General features: G+C 41.7%; 1 long non-coding RNA gene across 1 annotated transcript in view; it reads right to left on the bottom strand.

The window, feature by feature from the left end:
* The window catches only part of LOC111953931 (uncharacterized), a 43,512-nt gene extending 25,717 nt beyond the window's left edge, over positions 1-17,795 (bottom strand). The window contains exon 1 of the long non-coding RNA XR_002875925.2: positions 17,594-17,795. This is a non-coding gene — a long non-coding RNA (uncharacterized lncRNA). The remainder of the gene's footprint in view (positions 1-17,593) is intronic.
* Positions 17,796-21,698: the final 3,903 nt, after the last annotated feature.

The raw sequence follows: 21,698 nt of genomic DNA on the forward strand, positions 1-21,698 counted from the left end.
TTTCCTTATACGAACTGTAACTCAGTAAAATCTTTGAAATTGTTGCATGTTGCGTTTATATTTTTGTTTAGTATAGAGATAAATACAAATGAAACGAAAATGCCTTATTAGTGCCATTGAATACATTTTTATAATATTTTTTTTCTTCGAAACACGAGTTTGGCCAGTCTGTGACGTCAGGCTTATGCGATGGTGCCTGGAGAGCAGGACAGCAGCGGAGAATATACTCTTTACGCTTGCTGAGCCACCGGGGATGCTAAACACCCTTTTGGCCATTCTTGCCAGGCTGGGCAGAGATGCAGAGTTGTTGTAAAAAAATATATATCGGTAGGCTAAACATTTTTAGGCTAAATAATAATAATTTAGTTGTGGACACCACATCACCGCACTCCCTCTCTTGCTCTTGGTACTCATCTTCGTAAGTCACCTTGATTTTGCACCTGTGTGTTTTATCAGTTTCTTTATGAAAATATTTAGCAAACTCCACGGCAGTAGCTAAAGCAAAGGGCTARAACAGCAGTACACACAAGTAGACTACAAATGCATGCTGGGTCGGGCATGCCCTGAGCTCGTGAAGTGAGTGCTACTGGAGCGCTACTGGATTGAACTCTGGCGAAGCAGTAGAAATAAAGCGCCATTGTCTTTCAGCCACAAAAGGTTTGTTTAAGTCGTTGTCATAATCAGTTTTTTCTGGAAGAGCACTCTGTAATCTGTGGGTGGCAGGTATTGTTTTCAAAGTGAATCAGCAGCAACTGAAAACGGCTCCGTTCCTGCTGCTGACTGATAGATTAGAGTACAACGACCAACCAATGGCTAGTCTCCAACAGGAAACTCATTAGCTACAGTGTGTCCATTCAATGAGTTCAGCAGAAAACAGCTGACCACGCGCCTGTACAACAATATTTGCTATACAAGAATCAAGCACTCCTGAAATCGGTTCGAATGGCCAAAATAATTGATTTCACTAATGTCCTTGACGAGTAGCTATTTGTCTTGACGAGTCAGCAGACATAGGCTACACGCTACAGTATGTGGATAAATGAAACAGATGCTTTTTAAACCATCTTGTTGAGTAGAGTTTGCCACCAAAATCTCAGACACACAATTGACTATCTGTGCAGGCAATGAACAGCTCCTGACCGYCACTGGCACTTGGATGGCTGAAGAATGGAGGGGCTTTACAGTCAGTCTGTCCGAGTCTGAAGAGCATTATGTCCAGTTATTAGATTTAATGCAGCACAGTTCTAGTGTGTTCGGGACGTGTGGGTATAATACATCTGTCTGCTAGACCCATGAAACTCATAAAATGACAAAGGTTGACTGATTTGTGATTGACCCGTTAGTAATGGTTCATATAGTAGAAACCCTTAGGTTCGAAGCACTACTTTCTCTGGAATTTAAAAAATGAACACAGAGAAACTTTCCTTTATGAAGGACCATTATGAAGGACCTTGGATGAAGCCGTGGCCCTGGGTAGCCCCTTCTTTGTGACCTCTGACCTCAAATATGTTTCCTTATATGAACAGAGAGAGATCAGTTAGGGACTCCAATGCTAGTTAATAAATGCATTCTAAAACTGTATAAAGTTTTAGAAGCTTGAAGGCTGAAATTTTAGGAGCAATCATTTCTGCTCAGGGACTGATGGGACATAATGTCCTAGATATGTCCACATATTGCCCTGTAGAGGGGGCCTGGAATCAGGGTATGTGGGTTTACTACATGATATATGGTAGTAGAGCTGAGAGTCTATGGGAGAGCCCCTTGAATGAGGCATATTTGAATGCCTCAGCAGTAGCACATCTACAAATACCCATGGGGTGACACCACCGCCAGATCTCAGTCTCACTCCCAGAGCACATTGCAGTGAGTACAATGGAGAAATACAAAGTTGTAACAATGTTTGCCGGGGAGAATAATGAATAGTGTGCCTAGTAACTTGGGACTGGTAGTTAAGCCACAGAGGTGACCTATGGGACAGGCTGTTATGCAGGGAAACCAGTGGGGCTCAGGAAGATTGAGGATGCTCAGCTGCCAAGAGGTGCAAACGACCCAGGGCCCCAGGGGGCCCATCTGTTGTGGGAAAATAAACGGTCAATGGGTGAAAAAAAGTTGGGTCAATGGTTGAGAAAAAGGCCTGCTCCTGTGCTCCTCTCCCCCTCAGGGAACATAGTAGACAGCTCCATAAATCACCTCCAGGATGAGCCTCCTGCCCCCAGGGTGACATGACAGTCAAGAGTACTTCACGCTTTCATTCCCTCCCCATTGCAACTCCATTACAGGGCAGAGGTGTGAGCTCACTGCTGTACTAACTGCAGTTGTTGTTCTGTTGTTTCTGGTGTTGTCACCTGTGTTTTCACAACTGCCCCCCAACAAAATGCAAAATCCAAAAGGTGAGACAGATGTGAAAAAGTGATTTTGTAGACCATTAAAGGGATAATCCACTTCCAGAAAAAAAAATCATGAAACTCCTGTCAATTTGGTGAAAGCCTATGTTCTATCAGTGGTAAAATAAAAATGTTCCCTATGAATTAACTTCTAAATGATATTTCTGTGAAATCAGGAAATTGTGTAGGAACGAGTCATACAGTTGAAGTCCGAAGTTTACATACGCCTTAGCCAAATACATTTAAACTCAGTTTTTCACAATTCCTGACATTTAATCCTAGTAAAAATTCCCTGTCTTAGGTCAGTTAGGATCACCACTTTATTTTAAGAATGTGACATGTCAGAATCATAGTAGAGAGAATGATTTATTTCAGCTTTTATTTATTTCATCACATTCCCAGTGGGTCAGAAGTTTACATACACTCAATTAGTATTTGGTAGCATTGCCTTTAAATTGTTTAACTTGAGTCAAACATTTCGGGTAGCCTTCCACAAGCTTCCACAATTAATTGGGTGAATTTTGGCCCATTCCTCCTGACAGAGGTTTGTAGGCCTCCTTGCTCGCACACGCATTTTCAGTTCTGCCCACAAATCTTCTTTTGGATTGAAGTCAGGGCTTTGTGATGGTCAATCCAATACCTTGACTTTGTTGTCCTTAAGCCACTTTGCCACAACTTTGGAAGTATGCTTGGGGTCATTGTCCATTTGGAAGACCCATTTGCGACCAAGCTTTAACTTCCTGACTGATGTCTTTGGAAGTATGCTTGGAGTCATTGTCCATTTGGAAGACCCATTTGCGACCAAGCTTTAACTTCCTGACGGTAGGGGTGGTATACAGAAGATAGCCCTATTTGGTAAAAGACCAAGTCCATATTATGGCAAGAACAGCTCAAATAAGGAAAGAGAAATGACAGTCCAGCKTTACTTTAAGACATGAAGGTCAGTCAAACCTGGAAAATTTCAAGAACTTTAAAAGTTTCATCAAGCTCTCATGAGGACCGCCAAAGGAAAGTTACCTCTGCTGCAGAGGATAAGTTCATTAGTTAACTGCACCTAAGATTTTAGCCCAAATAAATGCTTCATAGAGTTCAAGTAACCGACACATCTCAACATCAACTGTTCAGAGGAGACTGCGTGAATCAGGACTTCAGGGTCAAATTTCTGCAAAGAAACCACTACTAAATAACACCAATAAGAAGAAAATACTTGCTTGAGCCAATAAACACAAGCAATGGACATTAGACTAGTAGAAATCTGTCTTTTGTTCTGATGAGTCCAAATTTGAGATTTTTGGTTCCAACCGCCATGTCTTTGTGAGATGCAGAGTAGGTGAACGGATGATCTCTGCATGTGTCGTTCCCACTGTGAAGCATGGAGGAGGAGTTGTGATGGTGTGGGGGTGCTTTTCTGGTGACACTGTCTGTGATTTATTTAAGGCACACTTAACCAGCATGGCTACCACAGCATTCTGCAGCGAGACGCCATCCCATCTGGTTTGCATTTAGTGGGATTATCATTTGTTTTTCAACTGGTCAATGACCCAACCCGCCTCCAGGCTGTGTAAGGGCTATTTGACCAAGAAGGAGAGGAATGGAGTGCTGCATTCAGATGACCTGGCCTCCACAATCACCCGACCTCAACCCAATTGAGATGGTTTGGGATTTGTTGGACCACAGAGTAAGGAAAATCACCCAACAAGTGCTCAGCATATGTGGGAACTCCTTCAAGACTGTTGGAAAAGCATTCCTCATGAAGCTGGTTGAGAGAATGTCAAGAGTGTGCAAAGCTGTCATCAAAGCAAATGGTGGCTACTTTGAAGAATCTAAAATTAGTTTCTCATTGAAAGATGGGAACCGGTAGAATTATAGATAGTTGAGCATCTCAAAAAGACCTCTCTGTCGTCTCTTTGAAATCCATACCACATACGCAGTGTCTTTGAGGAATCACATTAGCTCTCGTCAATGCATTTCTATCTGTAACATTCATAGTTCAAAGAAATATGYCATCTGAGTTGATACCCCGCTTAACCGTTTCCTTGTGGAAATGCTCCCATTATTTTGAGTTAATCGAGGAGAAAGGGAACAACATTTTAGTAAAATGCAAACTGCAAAGGCACTATTGTTCTCTTCATCCAGAAACACCACATCAAACCTGGAAAAGCATCTGGAAGTTGTGCACAAAGGCACAAAACTGGTAGCCAAAGTTTCATAAATGCGTGAAAGAGGAGAAATCTATACACATTATGATAGTAAAGAAAGATGCATAAATAGTATTTCCAAGTCATTTCCATATAAACAATTAAAATGACCGATAAATTCAAAACGGCAATAATGACTAAGATATTTTGCTAAGAATGTGAGAGTAGCGTGACTGTGCAAATCCAGCCCACAGCCTTTGTGACATACTATCTTTCGCAGAGTCTCTCCAATCTCCAATAAAATGAAATCATAATTTGATATTTTACATTTGTACTGTTAAAAATGTGATGGGAAACAAGTCTATTTTGCACTCTACAAATCCTCTATATAACACATATTGTACCAACCTCTCCACCACTTTCAACAAGACAGTCTAAAGGTTTTCTGTGCAGATAGGCACCGAAGCGTGACACAACTACCACATTAAGATAAGTTACATCCCTCTAGCCCAGTAATCGCACTATCTTCTCTGGGAGGGAGATGGGGGCAGTGGGGCACAGGAGAGGCATGAGGGAGACAGATAGGAAGAGGGACCACTTTAACAGTATGATTCAGCAGACAGAGGTATCACTTCCCCCAGATGGCAGGCTATCTCCTATTGCTTTACATAGAGGTACATACAGTATGGGGGAGTACAAAAGCAATCAATCCCTCCCTAGGGATGGTCGGTCAGGGCTTCAGAGGGGAACAAGATCACTGTGTCCCCAGCTAACCATCAAAGCCAACAGGAGAGGGGGCTGAAGGGGGCTTAGGTCCATGAAGCACCATAAAAGTCGAACAACCGGAACAAGAGGGCAGATTGATACACTGTACCATGCATGCTTTCCCAGGGAACTTGTCATGGATTTCGACAACACAGGTTATTCTCCATGGCTCCATGCTCCAAATCCAACACGGAACACTCTGTCTGATGTGGTTCAAGGCCTGAGGGCTCCGAATACATCTACCCCTTTCCTTTCTAGAGTGGAAATATTACTCATCTTACTGAGAATAGGACCTGTCTAAAAACAGACCTCCAACCACTGGGATGACGAGTCGATGATGACCTGCGGTTAGTGGGGTACATTCCCTGCTGTTAAAAGAATGCTCTAAGGTGTAATGTTTTGATGGGGCATCCGTGGAAGAAATGTGCCAGGAGAAGTTGATCACCCAGGGATCATACCTCAGCTGAGTTCACCTCTGCTCAGCAAGCCTGCATCCATCCACGCAGACAGCTGGAGGTTTGAGTGACAGGTCAAGGCTCCATACACAGGCTACATTTAGAGTGGTTGACGTGCGAGGGGACACGCTCTGACACCTGGCGACGCTGCGCTGGTGTATATTCTGACAGTAACTGACACTGTACTGCTCCTCGGAGCCAACTGCTGTCCCACTTGCCCTGCAGCCCCTAAAATAACGCAGTAGCCCAACTGTGCCAGGCAGTGAGAACAGAGGAACTACAGAAAGAGATTTCCACCTGGCTGTCTGAATGGAAACTCTAACTCAAAGTTTTACACGAAACATGCATTGATATCAAAGAGAGATTTGAGTGACAATTCAAGATACACTCCCGTATCTAAAATTAGATTCCTCCCTGTATGAATTCTATTCATGACTAGACCACTACAGCATGACAATCTCTAAGGAGATCTGAAGATGGCTAGGTTAGGGTTTGAGATTAAGAGATTAAGATGAGGTTTTATTTATTTATTTTATTTATTTAACCTTTATTTAACTACGCAAGTCAGTTAAGAACAAATTCTTATTTACAATGATGGCCTACCCAAAGGCAAAATGCCTCTTGCGTGGACGGGGGCTGGGTTAAAAATAAATATATATAAATATAGTYCAAAACACACATCACGACAAGAGAGACAACACTACATAAAGAGAGACCTAAGGCAGCAACACATTACAACACAGCATGGTAGCAACACAACATGACAACAACATGGTAGCAACACAAAACATGGTACAAACATTATTGGGCACAGACAACAGCACAAAGGGCAAGAAGGTAGAGACAACAATACATCACGCAAAGCAGCCACAACTGTCAGTAAGAGTATCCATGATTAAGACTTTTAATGAAGAGATTGAGATAAAACTATCCAGTTTGAGTGTTTGTTGCAGCTCGTTCCCGTCGCTAGCTGCAGCGAACTGAAAAGAGGAGCGACCCAGGGATGTGTGTGCTTTGGGGACCTTTAACAGAATGTGACTGGCAGAATTTGTGTTGCATGTGGAGGATGAGGGCTGCAGTAGATATCTCAGATAGGTGGGAGTGAGGCKTAAGAGGGTTTTATAAATAAGCATCAACCAGTGGGTCTTGCGACGGGTACACAGAGATGACCAGTTTACAGAGGAGTATAGAGTGCAGTGATGTGTCCTATAAGGAGCATTGGTGTCAAATCTGATGGCCAAATGGTAAAGAACATCTAGCTGCACGAGAGCACCCTTACCTGCCAATCTATAAATTATGTCTCCGTAATCTAGCATGGGTAGGATGGTCATCTGAATCAGGGTTAGTTTGGCAGCTGGGGTGAAAGAGGAGCGATTATGATAGAGTAAACCAAGTCTAGATTTATCTTTAGCCTGCAGCTTTGATATTTGCTGAGAGAAGGACAGTGTACTGTCTAGCCAAGTACTTGTATGAGGTGATTACCTCAAGCTCTAAATCCTCAGATGTAGTTAATCACACCTGTGGGGGAGAGGGGCATTCTTCTTACCAAACCACATGACCTTTGTTTTGGAGGTGTTCAGAACAAGGTTAAGGGTAGAGAAAGCTTGTTGGACACTAAGAAAGCTTTGTTCTTGAGCATTTAACACAAAATGTGGGGAGAGGCCAGCTGGATACAAGACTGTATCATCTTCATATAAATGGATGAGAGAGCTTCCTACTGCCTGAGCTATGTTGTTGATGTAAATTGGGAAGAGCGTGGGGCCTAGGATCGAGCCTTGGGGTACTCTCTTGGTGACAGGCAGTGGCTGAGACAGCAGGTAGTTAGCAAACCAGGCCAAAGACCCTCAGACACACAATACTCCTTAGTCGGCCCATGTCTACCGTATCAAAAGCTTTGACCAATCAATAAAATAACAGCACAACATTACTTAGAATCAATGGCAATGGTAACATCATTGAGGACCTTTAAGGTTGCAGTGACACATCCATAACCTGAGCGGAAACCAGATTGCATACCAAAGAGAATACTATAGACATCAAAGAAAGCCAGTCAGTTGATTATTGACAAGTTATTCCAACACTTATGATAAACAGGGCAAAATAGAAATAGGCTATAACAGTTAGGATCAGCTTGATCTCGCCGTTTAAATAAAGGACGAACCGTGACTGCCTTCAAACAATGGGAATCTGCCCAGAAAGGAGAGACTGGTTAAAAGGTCGGGATAGGCTTGGCGATGATAGGGGCAGCAACCTTAAAGAAAAAGGGTCATAAACCATCTGACTCAGTGACTGCCTGCAGAGAGAAACTTTGTAGCGGGGCAGGGAAAAAAGAGGGTGAAACATCGGGGATAGTTGTATTAGAACGGGTGGGAGATGAGGAAATTTTGGACGGGCAAGGATGCATGGCTGAGTCAAATAGGAATCCTGACTTAATGAAGTGGTGATTAAAGAGCTCAGCCATGTTGCTTATTGTCAGTAACAACCACATAACATTAGGAGGAGGGTTTATTTCTCCAGTCTTAACTGTTTTCCAGAAGTATTGGGGTTAGACCACAGAGAGAGAACTGCTCCTTAAAGTAATTACTTTGGCTTTCCGGATAGCCTGAGTGCACTTATTTCTCATTTGCCGAACGAGAGTCATCAGCCTGAGTATGCGTGTGCCAAGCCTTTCGCCAGTCAAATGCAATTCTTGAGGTGGGGAATGTAACTCTGGCAAGATCATGGTCAAGCAGGGGCTGAACCTGTTTTTAATTCTCAATTTTCTTTATGGGGATTTGTTAACAATACCATTGAAAATAATAAAAAAAGAAGGTAACAACCGTCTACGACGAGGGGGATCAAGCGTGATTCTATACCATTTCAAGGCCAGTACATAAAGGAAGGCTTTCTCATGAATTTATTTAGCAAGCGTCTATGACAAATCAGGACAGGTCGTTCACTGAGCAGCATTACACACACAGGCTGTAAAAAACAGTGATCACTAAGGTCATTACAGAAAACACCAGAGTGATACCTATCAGGATTATTTGTGAGGATAACATTGAGGAGAGTAGCCTTTTCTGGGTGTTTGGAGTCATACCTTGTGGGATTGGTAATAGTCTGAGAAAGATTTATGGAGTCCCATTGCTTTAGGACTTGGTCAAGTGGTTAAGCATGTCCCAGTTTAGGTCACCTAGCAGGACAAATTCAGACTTAGTGTAAGGGGCTAGGAGAGAGCTTAGAGGCCGGTGCTGATTGGGGACAATAGCACCCAGCAACAGTCAACAAAGAGCTATTTGAAAGTGTAATGCTTAAAACCAGCCAATCAAATTGTTTGGGGACAGACTTGGTGGAGACAACCGAGCACTGAAGGTGATCCTTGGTAAAGATTGCCACTCCCCCACCTTTGGAAGATCTGTCTTGKCGAAAAAAGTTATAACCAGAAACGTTAACATCAGTATTCAAAACACTCTTCCTTATCCACGTCTCAGTAATGACCAACACATCTGGATTGGAGCTGTGAACCCACACTTTCAATTGATCCATTTTAGGTAATAAGCTTCTAGTGTTTAAGTGCAGAAAACCCAGGCTTTTACGAGAGCAGAAATCAGTGAAGCAGATATCAAAGTCAGAATTGGGGCTAGCAACAGTAGATGGGCCAGGGTGTACATGCACATTTGCAGATATCATCAACAGTAATACAATCAGGGCACGGCAGAGGACAGGGAGAGCTCTTCAGTGTTGATTTATGACATCTGAATGTACATTAGATGGCAACAAGATCATATTGTACAGCAATTTCATCAGGTAACACGAATACAAAGCTGGTGAGAGGTGGTTAGAATAGGACGGGAGGCCAAAAGTTTGTGTAATCAATAGAGAGTCAGAGTTCCGAATGTGGGAACAAACATAGTCTGTCCCACGGTTGGGTAAAGAAAGTTCGTAGTCAACAAAGCATGCAGGAGTCATGAGGCAAAATGCACAAGAAAAAAATAAAATATATAATGACTTGGGGCTAGCCATTGTAAGTTCAGAGTCACTCGCCCCAACAGTGCGTGTGTGCTGGAGGCGAGCGAAAGCTCGGGAGAGAGGGGGGGAGTGTGGTGGGGGTACCTGTACCAGACAAGGGGAGACAGGCCAGGGCAGATGGTGAACAGAACAGGGTTAGGGGTTAGGGAAAGTAGGATTTTGAATGGGAGTAAATTGTTTGGTCCCGACAAAGATCGTAAAACAAACGTGTGTGTGTGTGTGTGTGTGTGTGTGTGAGAGTGAGTGTCTGTGTGTGTGCATTTACCTTCTGTGTGTGCAATAACCTACTGCAATGTCTGTCAATCAGGCTAATTAATCCTGTGACACAGACCGACAGCAGACTGACCCAAGACCCCTGATGAGCAGGTGATGGAGAGAGTTGGCGCAGATCCTGAAAGGTAGTCATTAATATTTCATTTATGTTGTTTTAACTCTCCTTAAAGTGCACCGTGAACAGGCTCCACATGGAGTAGGGCGAAAGTTGCCCCTAGATGCTGATCTTGGGTCAGTTTAGCATTTTCCCCACAAATGGTTAAGGTTAGGATTGGTGAGGGGAAGCTGATCCTAGATCTGTACCTAGGGATAGCGCGGCCCTCACTAGGCAGCACACGTGATCCCTAGGCTGTCAGACTGTCTAGCTGATAGGTTTGGTTTTCATTTCCAACAGCATGTGTTAGATGGGAAAGGCTGTTAAAATAACACCAATTAGCACTAAATGGTTCATAATTAGTTAATGACAGTCTATTACATTTATTAATCACCTCTTAGGTAAATTAAAAGAAGTTCCCAGCTAACAACAAACATTCCCATAACTTTAGAGAACGTTCTATTAAGAGTCATATTGGACAGTGGAGATATCCCTTATATTCTGAGAAAATGCAAACCATTTTTTCAGTGTACATGTTTGGTGGGACGTTGATGGAATATTCTACTAACCCTCAGAAAACTGGACACAATGTTCTTCCAACGTCCCATGAAACGTGTCTAGAACATGAATATCTTATTCTGAGAACATGGCAACCATGCTCTGTGTATGTTTGGTGTAATGTTAACCCTTTGACACGTTCAATCACGTATTTGTGATCGTTGTTGAGTGGTCCTTGCAGCGTACAATCTCAAACACGTGATTGGAACAGTAGCAACAGAACGTATGACGCAACAAACGCGTCTAAACATCATTGTTGTTTAAACAGCATCTAAATATTTTTTTGTACTGATGGAAAATAAAGGTCTTAAACTTTATTCCTCAATTTGACCGTTTATTGTAAAAGATAAATGCAAACTTCATCATCCAAGCATCACACGGAACACATCCACAGCCAAACWCATTCCATAAATCAGTCTAAATATCAGGTTGCGCTGACAAAAAACAAAACATAAGTTAGCGACCTAACAGCTAGACTAGTTTACAATGTACCACATCTCTGGTGAGCACAAGAGACTAATGTAATGTTGTTAGAAAATAAATGCGTGTCAGCTAAGCTAACAGCAGCTACATTCTTTATAATGGCAGCCATGTTTGTTTACGTTTGACAAGCGAAAACTCCCAAATCCAGAATGTCATCATAAGACGCAAATAAACAAAGTCAACGATMGCTACGCTCATTGCCTGAAAAATATGGGGGAAGGTATGGTAGGGGGATATGATGCAGGAAATACTAATATAATGGGGGATTTATCAATAAATGGGGGCAAACACAAGAGAAGGTTATACGTTAAAAACAAATAAACCCCCTGGAAAGGGGGTCTGAGCTGGCAACCCTGAGGTACCAAAGTTACAATCTGATGTCGCGTTCAAGACAACTGGCAATTCGGGAGAAACTATTTTAACGGTCATCCAACTCTGAATTCCAACTCGGGAACTCAGGCCTCTTTCTAGAGCTCCGACTTTCCGACCTGAAGATCATTGGCGTCATGATTCAGAATGCATGATTTGTCACCAGTACTTGAAAACATGAAACGACAACATGATATACAGAAAATACGCCACTTACTTTGATAGTAATGAACATGTCCAAAGTCCAATTTGTAAGACAAACAACTATGAAGGCAATGCGGGAGCCAGCCAGAAAATGTGCTGTGGGAAAACGTTTGTGCAAGGCCTGTTCTGACTAGAGATGCACAATGTCTTRATACTTGATCTGGGAAAACARTAGGGAAGTGCTTGGGCTCACTTGAAGAGAGAAGTTTGTTCGCTCAGTAAAACCTCAAACATWAATTGTCCGCAAGAGTGAAATGGGCTACTTCGTATGCGAATTAACGAGGAGGTGGAACACACCTCAATTCAAACTGTTGTTAGAAAATAAAACTTGTTGGAAAATAATTTGAAATTGACAAGTTGAAACATGGACTATTGATAATTAGCAGTCAGCGTGCCTTGGTTTGAGGGCAGCGTGGGTAACTATCCTGTTGCGTAACAATCACATTTAGGCCTATGTTTTGTGTTAACCCTCCCAAGTCCTGCATCGGTGCAAATGTCAGTTTAAACGTTGTTGGTTGTGTTTTAACGTCATTGTTGTTGTACTGCAATTCATTAGAGCTGGAGAACTATATTTATTTTCATGGATCAGCTCCTTAGTCTAATAGTGGCAGCAGCAGCACATGTATTACTGTATGTGGGTCAGTCAAACAGTGTGAATCACTGTGCTGCTTTCTCTTGTAGCTGGAGGTAAACTGACAGCAAAATCAAACACATTGTTCAGAACATGACTCATCACGTCTGCAGAACCTGGGAAGTAGAGCAAAGATCACACTTCTGATGTTAGCCGCTTTTCTCTGCCTGCCTGCCAGCTAAGGTCCTTACTTTCTCTCTGTAATTCCATGTTTGTTTCGTGTGTGTGTGTGTGTGTGTGTGTGTGTGTGTGTGTGTGTGTGTGTGTGTGTGTGTGTGTGTGTGTGTGTGTGTGTGTGTGTGTGTGTGTGTGTGTGTGTGTGTGTGTGCGGGTGACTCCCTGGGGACATACGAAAACAGAGAGGAAGTTGTGATCTCTCAACTTTGTTGGCGTGAGAGGCAGGGGGAGGAGCTTGGTGTGTGTGTAAACCATAGAGGAAGAGGCGAAGAGAGTGGTTTCACTGCTAAAATCTGTCTAAAATAAGGCCAATGCGTTTCTATGAGCTTATTTGGACCTAAACTTGTCACCTGCCGCCCGCCTTCGGGACAACGACTCCCATTGTTAGGGCGGAGACGTGCATCTTGTCATTATATACAGATCTCTGGTGTAAATGGGAAGGTGCACACAGAGGAGCGCTGGAGATGAGACCAATAATACAACATGAGATGAACTACAATGACCATAATCCATTGCGCCTGTTCTTTTCCGGCTCGGGCAGAGATGGATCCACTTTTACGCCTGCTACGTTAGGTTGGATACACACAGACTGCATACGCCGCCACATGAGAGAGGAATGTACACAGCACAAAAACGAGAGAGCGGGATAGAGACAGTTCGTGAAAGTATCTACTTTGAAAACTCGTAAAATGATTGTCAGACAGCTCTGCAGCATACTTAGGCAGGCTAGCCTAGCTAAATAGGAGGACTAAAGACAGTACAGTATGGGGAGAACAGAGATAACGTTAGATGGTGGTCTGGCTGGCTGGCTGGTACTGCCTGAGCAGAGATGAGATGATGACTTTAAGGAATTAAATATTACAAATTCATGGAATATTTTAAATGTTTTGGCAATTGAATGTTCACAATTGTTGTCTTTGGAATATCCATTAAAAAGCTCTAATCATTTTAATGTAAATATTTCAGAATGTATTTCATGTTGAAAAAAATCATCAAAACCGAAATCGAAAAAAACGTGATATCTTTTTAAATAATCGAACGAAAACAGAACCGACCTCAAAAATCAATAATCGCTCAGCACTACCACTGGCATTCTTCTCGCTCTCTCCCTCCCTCCTCTCCTGGCCCTGTCTATCCCTTTAAACTCAACACAGTGCTCTTTTGACTCACAAACCCCAGCACAAATAAGGCTGTGCGCAATATGCATCTATGGCAGAGAGGAAAATCTCAGAGGAGAATTAGTTCTAATCCAGCCAACACAGCATGCTAGGCATCATTGGAATAAAAACACATGACAATGCTCTCTCCATTCTACTCTCTCTGCATTGACACCCAGCACATCCAAATACAAAAAGGTTCGACAGATTCCAGCCATTCAGCAGCTTTTTATCTGCGTTCCATCTGAACATGGATTGACCGACGGGGCCTGAAAAGTCAGGGTGTGACAAAAGGCTTTTCAGGCTGACTTTCTATGAGGTCACTGTGGCCCTTTTTCTGAATACAACCACTCTGCGAGCGAGGCGACAAAAAAAGTTGTCTGGTACCTCCGTGTTTCCATACTGTAGGCAGCATTCTGCTTCAACTATATAAATGCTAGGCTGTAGCGTCTTACTAAATCTTGCCTATAGAGAGGAAAGAGACGTTTCACTTCCTGTATTGTCATAGTTAAGCCTATAAGTATGGTGATTTACTTAGTTGAATGCATCGACTGTAAGTTGCTCTGGATAAGAGTGTGCTAATAATAGTCCTAATAGTCTGCTAGCTAAATGATTCAAATGTAAACGTAAAATGTGATCTTATCTCCAAGGTTATGCAGTAGCACACCATTCTGTATGGAAATGTTCTTGTGGGGCCAGTGTATCACATTCATGTTGTATCACTTCTGCATTTCCAACTTCTCTTTCTCCCTCCCCTATTCAGTTAAATACATAGAGATCCTATCTAACTCCTAATTCTATGGTTAAATATTCCTGAAACGTGCCTGAAGCTAGCCAGTGACTTCATTCAGCAGGGGGAGTAGCATTACATAACAGACAGACAGGCCTGTGACCASCCCACAGCTCTGCTCTATGTTTTTAATCATTCCAAGGAACTCAGGGAACTCTCTGGAGGCGCTCTACTATGAAAAACTCCCTCATTTGAGCCTAAGAAAACACGGAAATTCAACCAATTAGAGGCCAAGTCACAGTGAACCAAAACCTCCTCGACGTGAGTGTGTGTTTTTCATTTGATTTCAAACTGCAAATAGGATTGAATTATATTGTAGATGGCATCTGCCATGGTCACGTTACCTGTGATTGAAGAGATTGACCTCTACCTCATAAAAACGGTCCCTCAAATAAACAAATGCAATAAATGAATAACATTCACAAAGTACATTTTGTGGTGAAAAAAATATGCTCGAAAGGAAGTTAGTTCTTATCAATCACAACATTCATTTCTGATTAGCTGTTTACTGGAGGATGGCAGGGTGGAGATTTTGGGAAACCCCTTATTAGACGGTAACCACATCCATATCACTTCTAAAGTTTGGTGCTTTCTGCTTTACATGTTGTGCTGAATACTGAACAGGGCAACTAACTACCCTTTTTTGATTCCACAACTTTATTTCTTACTGTGCCTCTCATAACCCATCTCTCACACTGAAAACATTGTGCAGGGAAGCACTTGGCAGGCAGACCCAGGTCCCGGCTGCCAAAGAAAACACAGACAGGCTGCCGTCTAATGGATAGAGAGAATGAGAGCGCAAGGGAGGGAGGGGAGAGAGAGGGAGAACGAGTGAGAGAGAGAGACAGAGAGTGAATGAGAGAGAGAGAGAGAGAGAGAGCTACACATAAGTGGACCCGAGTAGAAAAGTGATGATGTCATCAGAAAGTGACGTTATTGTAAAGCGGGGCGTAGGGTTGGCTGCTCTTCACATAGCCAGCCCACTGTAGGGGAGGACTAGCTGTGTGCTTAATCTACTCCAGCTCCTCTCTGCTGCAAAAAAACACATTCTTACAGGCCGAATTACATAACGTCAGATGGTCCCCCATGTAGTCCTGCCTCCCAACATGTGCTGTCTGCTTGCACATAGTGAGGTAGTGCATTGGTTTCATACCAGACTCTTTCATAACAACTCATCCTGTGCTGTGCACTCTACTCTTACCTATATCTTTACCTATCATATTCGAAGGCCTTGCTCCCCTATTTCATATATTGCACTACTTTTGACCAGGGCTATAGGGCCCTGGTCAAAAGTAGTTCACTGTATAGGGAATAMGGTGCCATATGGGATGCAAACTAAAACAAAAACATTATGCACTGATAACATGTAAAATCTGTTTGATTGGCTCTGAGGGTTTAAAGGGGACCAATGCGTCATCCCCTATAATGAGCATGTGTATCAGAGGGAGTGAACCTGCTGATCTGTGCGCAAGAGAAAGGCAGAAGTAACAGGCTATTTGCAAGAGGAATAAGAACACCACGATCCTCTAATAATTGATAATTCTCAGTGTGTCTATAGCTCAGTATGCCTATTTGCTCATTCCCAGAGAAAGCCACAAGGTTTTCTGTCGTCAGTCATATTACCGGGAGGCAAGGCCCTCATCATAAGTGACAGACCATCACAGACTAAAAGCCAAATGAGCACCACTACCTGGATGTTTCTGGATCCGTTTTCCATAAAGGGACAGTGTGTTATCTTGTTACCATGCAAACCAGCACAAACATACCATAAAGTGACAACAAACGTACTGACCATTGACTTGTACGGGTGCCAATGTCCCAGAAGTATGACACATGACCCCCCAGTGTCTTTGCGCCTATGAAACCTGACCACGGGGGGACAATGACCTTGTATTCTGTAAACGAGTGTACACACACACACACACACACACACACACACACACACACACACACACACACACACACACACACACACACACACACACACACACACACACGTGCAGACGGAGCCATGTGCGCCTATCACAAAGTGCTAAAAGGAGGGTGTGTGCATCTGAATCATCAACCATCATATCGACGTCCTTGTAAATGTGCAGCCAGGGCTGAATGAATATCAGCACATATGCTCAGGAAAATGTGATATGGTGTATAATCACTTCGATCTAGAATCGAAACGCTGCACATGCCCTTGATGGCCAAGTACTATAATAAGACTATAAACGGCTCCACCATCAAATCTAAACCCTTGACATCTTTTAATAAAAAAAAGGATGTGCTGAATATAATATATATTGCTATAATAGGACATAGTCCCCCTTTGTTTATTTCTCTGCGTCGATATCAGACAGACAATGGATTGCTCTTATAGGCTACTGTATAAAGTATCACATCCAATATGGCTGCCTACCCTCTGGAATCTGTTGTTTTGCAACATAAAAAGGACACAACTAGAAGTGAAACAATGCAACTGAGTGCATCATCCTTCACAAATATGACAAACATGGCATATAGCAAAAGGGAATTAGTTAAATGTATTCATGCATTAATGAATGTTGGGCTGGTGGAGAAGGTGTTTGATGTTAGGAAATGATTATAAAACAAATAGAGTATAATAAATATGAAACGTAATAACATTATCATCAACAACAGGATTGCAAAACATCCAGTGTATCTTAAAATGCATTTACTGTAGGTTATTTGCAAGAAAAGCTTTCAACAGTAGAGTATTTGCAAGAAAATCTTCCAACATAATACTATATTTATAAATGGGATCAATTGAGATGAAACAGTTCTGTGGACAACAATATTATATAGATGAGCCATTTGATATTGGACGAAATAAACATCCTGCCCATGATAAGTGATACAAAAATGTGACACCATGTTAAAAAAACAACATAAAATGATAATCTGGAAGCTCACCAAATAAAAAATAACTTTTAACATGAAAAATATGTATTACAGGTTCCATTTGATTAAAAACATTACTGCAGTTAGATTAGATTATTAGAATGCTATGCACTGAAAGGATTTTGATTGAACATTAACACATACATCGACATAAAGCGATGTATACCCGATATGGATAGTATAGAGAGAGCTCTTACCCGTTCTCTGACTCTATTTTGCGCATTATTATTTATATTCCATTTCGGATGAATAGGTGCGTGTCTTTCAAGCACAAATCTCGACCTCCTTTCCATGTGCTCGCAGCCACGCGCTCCATGAAGGGCTGCATACAGTCAGATACAGTGGGTGACGTCACGATAAGTCAGCTCGAGCCACAGAGGAGCTGCAAAGTCTAGAGATGATGATAATATCACGTCCACATCGGCGTATCGACGTGCAGCACGCATGATTTATTGGGCTCGTGCTATAAATAAGGCAGATGCTGTCGGTGTAATTCATATTTATGCAAATGCATGCAATAATAAATAGCCACTACATACTGCCAATACTTGCAGCCTGATGGTAATGTGGATGTACCATTCAGCACTTGTCATGTGTCTTGTCTATTTATTCAAATTAGTATTATTGGGAGTGGCAGGTGGGCTTCTCCATTACAACCTGATGAAAAGGCAACAGTTTTATGCAACAGCCTACACTGCAGTATAGGGCACTCAACCCATACAGGGAAGGTATAGCTCAGGGATCATCAACTAGATTTAGCCGCAGACCGATTTTTTTCTTGAGCGGATTGTCTGGGGCCAGGACATAATTACAAATAATTTGTAGACTGCAAATTGTCCGCAAGAAGCCCACACAGATATAATATTTGGCTAAAACATCATCATTTCAAACCTTTGTTATATTTGTATACGATCACGTGTCTCTCTATTATGCGTGGGAATAGTTGGGAAAATATTTCCAAAATTAAAACCACTTGGAGCTCATTTTATGGTGTTTTTAACAGTATTTTATGTCCAACATTGAAAATGCTTAGAAAACTTGAGGGGTCCAAAAAAAACACCCGGGACCAAATTCATTCCGCGGGCTGCCAGTTGGGGAACCCTGATATATTTTATGATATAGGGTTGGCATCMTTGTAAAACAGTCCCTTTGCAAATAGCTACTGACGCAACAGGTTACTAGACAGACAGATATAGGACATGTGAAAGTGTCCTGTCAAGGTCTCATGTACATACCCCTTGACTTATTCCACATTTTATTATGTTACAGCCTGAATTCAAAATGGATTAAATAGATGTTTTTCCTCATCCATCTACACACAATAGCCCATAGTGACAAAGTGAAAACATGTTTTTAGAAATATTTGCACATTTATTGAAAATGAAATATAGAAATATATCTAATTTACATAATTATTCACACTCCTGAGTCAAAACATGTTAGAATTACCTTTGGCAGCGATTACAGCTGTGAGTCTTTCTGGGTAAGTGTCTAAGAGCTTTTGCACACCTGGATTGTACAATATTTTCACATTATCCACTTAAAAGAATTCTTCAAGCTCTGTCAAGTTGGTTGTTGATCATTGCTAGACAGCCATTTTCATGTCTTGCCATAGATTTTCAAGTCAAAACTGTAACTAAGCCACTCAGGAACATTCAATGTCGTCTTGGTAAGTAACTCCAGTGTATATTTGGCCTTGTGATTATTATTGTCCTGCTGAAAGGTTCATTTACATATTGGAAAGCAGACTGAACCAGCTTTTCCTCTAGGATTTTGCCTGTGCTTAGCTCTATTCCATTTCTTTGTATCCCCAAAAAACTCCCTAGTCCTTGCCGATTAAAAGCATACCCATAACATGATGCAGCTACCACCATGCTAGAAAATATGAAGAGTGGTACTCAGTGATGTGTTTTTGGATTTGCCCCAAACATAACGCTTTGTATTAAGGACATAACGTTAATTTCTTTGCCACATTTTTTTGCAGTTTTACTTTAGTGCCTTATTGCAAAAAGGATGCATGTTTAGGTATATTTTTATTCTGTGCAGGCTTCCTTCCTGTTCACTCTGTCAATTAGGTTAGTATTGTGGATTAACTACAAGGTTGTTGATCCATCGTCAGTTTTCTCCAATATCAGCCATTAAACTTTGTAACTGTTTTAAAGTCCCCACTGGCCTCATGGTGAAATCCCTGTGCAGTTTCCTTCCTCTCCGGCAATTTAGTTAGGAAGAACACCTGTATCTTTGTAGTGACTCGGTGTATTGATACAGCATCCAAAGTGTAATTAATAACTTCATGCTAAAATGGATATTCAATGTTTTATTTCAATGCTTTGTTTTATTTTGAGCCATCTACCAATAGGTGCCCTTCTTTGCAAGGCATTGGAAAACCTCCCTGGTCTTTGTGGTTGAATCTGTATTTGAAATTCATTTCTCGACTGAGGGACCTTACAGATAGTTGTGTATGGTAGCAGAGATAAAGTACAGTACCAGTCAAAAGTTTGGACACACCTACTCATTCAAGGGTTTTTCTTAATTTTACTATTTTCTACATTGTAGAATAATAGTGAACACATCAACACTATGAAATAACCCATATGGAATCATGTAGTAACCAAAAAAGTGTTAAACAAATCAAAATATATTTTATATTTGAGATTCTTCAAAGTAGCCACCCTTTGCCTTGATGACAGCTTTGCACACTATTGGCATTCTCTCAACCAGCTTCATGAGGTAGTCACCTGGAATGCCTTTCAATTAACAGGTATGCATTGTTAAAGTTAATTTGTGGAATTTCTTTCCTTCTTAATGTGTTTGCACCTATCAGTTGTTTTGTGTCAAGGTAGGGTTGGTACACAGAAGATAGCCCTATTTGGTAAAATACCAAGTCCATATTATGGCAAGAACAGCTCAAATAAGCAAAGAGAAATGACAGTCCATCATTACTTCAAGACATGAAGGCTAGACAATCCGGAAAATTTCAAGAACTTCTTCAAGTGCAGTTACAAAAACCATCAAGCGCTATGATGAAACTGGCTCTCATGAGGACTGCCACAGGCAAGGAAGACCCAGAGTTACCTCTGCTGCAGAGGATAAGTTCATTAGAGTTACAAGCCTCAGAAATTGCAGCCCAAATAAATGCTTCATGGAGTTCAAGGAACAGATACATCTCAACATCAACTGTTCAGAGGAGAATGCGTGAATCAGCCCTTCATGGTCGAATTGCTGCAAAGAAACCACTACTAAAGGACACCAATAAGAAGAAGAGACTTGATTGGGCCAAGAAACAAGAGCAATGGACATTAGACCGTTAGAAATCTGTCCTTTGGTCTGATGAGTCCAAATGTGATATTTTTGGTTCCAACCGCCATGTCTTTGTGAGACGCAGAGTAGGTGAGCTGATGATCTCTGCATGTGTGGTTCCCACCTTGAAGCATGGAGGAGGTGTGATTGTGCTTTGCTAGTGACACTGTCTGTGATCAATTTAGAATTCAAGGCKCACTTAACCAGCATGGGTACCACAGCATTCTGCTGCTATACGCCATCCCATCTGGTTTGCGCTTAGTGGGACTATCATTCGTTTTTCAACAGCACATTTACCCAAAACACACCTCCAGGCTGTGTAAGGGCTATTTGACCAAGAAGGAGGTTTGGTATGAGTTGGTCAGCAGAGTGCGGGAAAGGAGCAAACAAGTGCTCAGCATATGTGGGAACTCCTTCAAGACTGTTGGAAAACCATTCCTCATGAAGCTGGTTGAGAGAATGCCAAAAGTGTGCAAAGCTGTCATCAAGGAAAAGGGTGTCTACTTTGAAGAATCTAAAATACAACACATATTTTGATTAGTTTAACACTTTTTTGGTTACTAGATGATTCCATATGTGTTATTTCATAGTTTTTGATGTCTTCACTATTATTCTACAATGTAGAAAATAGTAAAAATAAAGAAAGACCCTTGAATGAGTAGGTGTGTCCAAACTTTTGACTGGTACTGTAGTCCTTCAAAAATCATGTTAAACACTATTATTGCACAAAGAGTGAGTCCAAGCAACTTATGTTAAGCACATTTTTACTCCTGAACTTTTTTAGGCTTGCCATAACAAAGGGTTTGAAAACTTACTGACTGACATTTCAGCTTTTCATTTTTTATTAATTTGTAAACAATTCTAAAAACGTAATTCCACTTTGACATTATGGGGTATTGTGTGTAGGCCAGTGACACAAAACCTTACTTAAATACATTTTAAATGCATGTGTGTCCATATGTTACACAGGGCCAGTGGAATGGATATAGGAATGACAACTCA

This window comes from Salvelinus sp. IW2-2015, linkage group LG27, assembly GCF_002910315.2.
Source record: "Salvelinus sp. IW2-2015 linkage group LG27, ASM291031v2, whole genome shotgun sequence".
Lineage (NCBI taxonomy): Eukaryota > Metazoa > Chordata > Actinopteri > Salmoniformes > Salmonidae > Salvelinus > Salvelinus sp. IW2-2015.